Below are 5,460 nucleotides of genomic sequence, written 5' to 3'. Positions count from 1 at the left end.
TAATAATTAAAATCATTTAGTTTTAACTATGTTAGTTGGGTAATACATAAAAAACTGTAACGTGAACAAGAAACGAATATTATTCGGAAATAATGTTCAACAAACGTTTTAGTTGTTCGAATAATTATCCAGGAAATCCAAAGTATTCAGAGATGTCCGATACATAATTCGAATACTTCCGAAAAAAAAACACTGATGCTAATGTGAATAATAAAGGTGAACAATTAATGTTGTGATTTTTCAACAAGTTTTTAAAAATGGCTGATAAATTGTCCTCAAAAAAATCTCAAAAGTGAACATTGTTAAAAAATTATTTTTTCTTGCGATGTACGTAGCTGCAGTTTATGAGTCACCTAATCAGTGTAAGAAAACTTTATGCAGTGTTAATAAATAGCAACAGATGAGCGACTTGAGCGCAAATCGTTACATCAGATGAACGATCAAGTGATAATCAATATTTTAAAACTTGATCATCTTATCACCTAGTCAATGAACGAATTGGTAAACAAGACAACCCCCATTCAACTCACAAACGGATCAGTCCCCTTCTGGCTGTGAGTAGATGATGACCTGATTTAATTGGCAAGTAGTTCAGAGGCATCGAAATGACACGGATCATAGTTTTCGCCTTATTGTGCGTACTCCTTACGGGAAATAGTTTTCGGAGAAGTGAGTCAATCTTTCAATTCGGTTAATATCACAACTGTGACCCATTGAGATATCATGCTCTACAATTGTTCAACAACGATCATACTAGCAGGAAACGCCTAGCTATAAGAAGTGAGTGTTAGAGGCGTCATTTTGATATTGGATTTGGTTTCAAGACATGTTTTCTATTTCACAGAATGTTATTCTTATAACTTCATTTACCCGGTAAGTGGAACTTTAGCTGTGATTAGTAAACTCAGAAGCGTTCAAATGAATAAATATACTTTCATTTATAGTTGAAAATCTTTTCCACTGAGGAACCTTACTTCTGTGCGGCAGTTTTCATCAGTCAGGATTCCCTTCTGACGACGGCTTTGTGCATGAAAATGATGCAGCATAGCGATGAGCACCCCTCGAACCAACATGTTCGCCATGGTTGATCGTTGAGGAGGTTTTCTTCTATGAGCATGGACGGCGCTACGTCAGCAAAGTATTTTACCATCCAAAGTTTGAAAGATGAGCCAGCCTATTACAACGTGGCAGTCGTTAAGTTGCGGAACTCTGTGTAAGTAAACGCAAGGAGCAATAAAATACATTCAATTAACTGATATGCTGTCCATTAATCAGTAGATACGATCGAGACCACCACCGGACGAAGCCACGTGGCATGTCTTTATCCAAAACAAGCACATGAAGAATTCGAAGGCCATACTCGGCGAATGGGTTCGAGTTTCAACCGGAACAGAATCCATCCTTCCGTTGGCTGGATTTCCGTTCGTCACTCGGAAGGAATGCAACGCCGAGCTGGCAAAGATGAAGCGACCCGTTCCGGAATTGACTCGTGGCCTGCTGGAGTCGCAGCTTTTGGGTGCGAGATTCTCACAATGCATCCTCACCCGGTTCTGTGATCCACGTTCATCGGGGGCCGCTGTTGATGACTTCTGGGAAGCACTGTCTACGTGGTCGGTCTCCCTACGGTGCACATCGATGACTGCACGGTGGACATTGAGGTGTTCAATCGAGTTTCCCAATTTTTGGATTGGATTGAATCGGTGGTGTGGCCCCGGACAGGAATAGAACAGTGATTCCTTCCCCTCATTAAAATTGAATAAAATTTTGCCTTCCGTAGGAATACGTTTCGAGTTTTTATTTTATAAGAAGTATGACATCAACCGAAGATTACCCTCATCATCGATGAATGTTTCCAAAAATGAGATCAATTTATGTCATGCGTGGCAGTTTTATGTTGAATAAAAGGACCATGAATTTGAATTGAGCTATTTTTCTTTTTGCAAATGACCTTTTTAGTGTCTTTTCTTATTTGATTTTTCTTCACTCTCCAGGGATTCAATCATTCAAAAGGTAGAGATGTGCTGTCTTTTTTTTTTGCAAAATAAGATTGATGATTTTTTCGGAATGTAATGTCTTGACTACGTCATAGGATAGAAAAATAGAAATGATACTGAATTCTGAAATAAATTCGTTGGGATTCGAAACTTATGTACAGTAATGTCACGGCGTGTCTAAAGCCGCTATTACAAACTAAATATCCACCAATTCAGCATTCACCATTCGAAAGATATACTATACGAGCACCTTTTCCATGAATTCGAAAATATTTCAACGAGGGATCCAGAAGTAATAACGTTTTTAAGGTTTTGGTCTTCACTGAAGGGATATTCACATGCATGAAAATATTCCCTAACAGTGTATCATTAACCAACCAAGTAACCATCAGGTTTGCATGAGGCATTCAAAAAAATTGATATTCAATGCATTTTTTCTCTGTGATTTTAAAAATCATTTCAAGTAATTCCTAAAATATTCTGACAAGAAGTACTTGAAAAATTTACAGAGTAAATTGCTATACAAATTCAAATAATCTGAAAGCTTTCTTCAAATTTTTTTTTAGAAACTCTTATGAAAGTAATGAAAACTTCTCAAATCAAATTACTTTTGAGAATCCCTGTATTAATTTTCCTGAGAAATCCTCGTCAACGTATTGCTTGAAGATGTTCCTATTGAAATTCCTGATCGAATCCTTGAAAAATCTTGGTTTGAATCCTTCGATAACCTAGACAATTCTGATACAACTACTTAAAATGCTTGCTTAAATGCTTAAAAGACTTGTGTAAATTTTGTACGTATTCTACAAAGATAATAAGTACAATCTCATGAAAAATCTCTAGACAAGTTCATAGAGGAGTTCTCAGAAGGTATCCCTGAACATTTTAATTATTCCAAGCAGTCCCGAGTAACACACATGTTATAATTAAGGCATATCAACTGATATATGACTAAAATATAGTCTTATAAGAGTTTAATCTGCATCAATTATAACATGTGTGTTCCTTGGGGTGTTGATAGACTCACACTCAAATCTCAATCAATACGCTCTCCCCGTGAGACCCAAACTCATTGAAGATCTGCTTCGCAAATCTCACGCTCAGTGTTGATAGACTCTCACACTCAAATCTCAATCAGTCGCTCTCCCGTGAGAGCAAGCTCATAAGTGATCTGTTTCGTAAATTCACGCTTGAGATTTTGATGCAAAAATCACTCAATCAACTCAAACCGTAAAAAATGATTCATTCGCGAATCCGTGAAAACCTCGTGAAACCCGAATGTTGTTGTTTACGTTAGAAAGAATTACTATAATATTACCAGACTAACAGAAATTATTGCCGTGTGTGAGTAAACTGTGGAAATACGAGACAATGAGTTAAAAAATTGAGCCCAACTCATCCATGATTTTTTGACTGGCTGAGTTGCGTGAATTGACAACTCACGCATGAAAATCTCAAGCGAGAGCTATGAGAAATTGAGTTTTTCACAACACTGCTCACGCTTGAGATTTTTGATGCAAAATCCATCAAAAACTCGTGAAACCCGAATGATGTTGTTTACGTTAGAAAGATTACTATAATTTTACCAGACTAACAAGAAATTATTGCCGTGTGTGAGCAAACCGTGGAAATACGAGACAATGAGTCCAAAAAGGTGAGCCAATTCATCCATGATTTTTGAGCTGCGTGATAGACAACTCACGCATTGAAAAATCTCAAGCGTGAGTTTTTGAGAAATTGAGTGTTCACAACAATGATACATGTAGCTCTGTCAACTAAGTGGTTGTGTTGCCAATCGACTAGCATACTGTAGTTAAATTAGTATTTTTTTTTTAATTGACGCCTTAATAATTTTCAACGACAATATTGTTATCAATAATGACAAATGGTTTAATTTAAGGTGAAGATAAATCGTAGCCAAACCTTAAATTTTCAAGAGCACGGATCTGGTGAACCAAACATCCGTTTGCGCTGAAAACTTAATCGATTGGTCACTCGCTGGTGGTGACCAATCGATTGAGTTTTCAGCTCAAACGGGTGCTCGATTCTCCAGATTTGTGCTCTTGAAAAATTTAAAAACAAAAATTTTGTTTTTCGCGACATCCTTGAATCGAACCATGAACCTTGCGATCGATAGGGTCGTGCGCACTCCCCTCGTCTATCGACGCCTTAATGTGGGGTGGATGCTAAAAACGATACATACAGCTTTCGCATTGCAATAAGGCAGCGTCCATTGATTACGTAACGGCTCAAATTGGATATTTTTGATTCCCCTCCCTCCGTAACGCATTTGTATGAAAAATTTCATATTTTGTTTGAGGCCGTAACGCTTGAGCCCTACTCCCCCTCTCCCTAGAGCGTTACGTAATTTGTGGATGCCGCCCAATAGTTCCCATCATTCTTAAGGCAAAATGTATGAATTTCTATAGTCCAAGTGGTGTGTAGAAATGATACGCAAATAGAACAAATCAAGATAATCGTGTTCCTTTCAAGTTTTCTAGAGCCTTTCCAATAACAATTGGTATGGATGACAGGAATATGAAATTTCAAAATTGTATTCGTCCACCTAAAAAGCCGAGAATTATCTAGGACACCTCAAAAGTGACAATTTAAAAAGGCCTTTTCTAAGCTTTTTTCGATGCTTTATTAAAAATAAACTGGGGAAACTTAAAAGTATGACCAGAAAGGCTTGCTGGTTTTGGTTAGCAGACTGGCCTATGAATCAGGCGTAACGAAAGGCGTGCTATAATGATGAAAGAATGGAAGCGTAGGGAACAGTTTATTTTCTTGTCCGTCTCGGGTTCTAGCAAATGCTATGAACTGTGAATAGATCAACTGTGATATATTAAGAGAAGGTAGATAGAAGTAAGCCGAAAGATACAACTACCAAAGTACGAGGAAAAGGACGGGCTTGGGGATTGAACCCATGACCTTCTACTTATTGAAGCCGAAGCGGTAGTAATTAGACCACCAAACCCCGTCCCAACATTGATAAATTGCATCTTATGTCTGAAAATGACGTTTGTCTTCGTTTTAGGTGGGCTACAGCCCCAATTAATGGGAGCCCAATTAAAAAACGTAGCCCACTTAAAGATAGCTGCATTCGACTGTAGTTGTAGATAATTTCAAGGATTACCACAGTGTACTCTATTGAGAAGGTGATATATACCGAAAACTGACAGCTACTTGATGACGTCATTCCTATCAATCTCGAAACAAATTAGTGAAAAAAAATGATCTAGTGGTCCTGATGGTATGATTCTACCCCCATTACCCCGAATGCCATTAACCCGAACCCCATTACCCGAATTCCAAAACCCCGAACGACCCATCACCCCCGAATGACATTACCCCGAATTCCACAATCATGGGGAAATGTCATCAATATCATCATGTCAAGATAATTGTGAATTCGGGGAAATAGAATTCGGGGTGATGGAATTCGGGGTAATGGTACATTCGGGGT

At 38.0% G+C, this 5,460-nt stretch overlaps 1 long non-coding RNA gene across 1 annotated transcript; it reads left to right on the top strand.

The window, feature by feature from the left end:
* The first annotated feature begins 688 nt into the window (after positions 1–688).
* On the top strand, positions 689–1,063 carry LOC110680297. Its single transcript, XR_002502821.1, has 3 exons — positions 689–780; positions 845–873; positions 945–1,063. It is a non-coding gene; the product is annotated as an uncharacterized LOC110680297 (long non-coding RNA).
* Positions 1,064–5,460: the final 4,397 nt, after the last annotated feature.

Source organism: Aedes aegypti, unplaced genomic scaffold, assembly GCF_002204515.2.
Source record: "Aedes aegypti strain LVP_AGWG unplaced genomic scaffold, AaegL5.0 Primary Assembly AGWG_AaegL5_hic_scaff_1168_PBJ_arrow, whole genome shotgun sequence".
In the NCBI taxonomy this organism is placed as follows: Eukaryota; Metazoa; Arthropoda; class Insecta; order Diptera; family Culicidae; genus Aedes; species Aedes aegypti.
The sequence above is the reverse complement of the archived record's forward strand: the minus strand, read 5'-3'. Positions and strand labels throughout refer to the sequence as shown.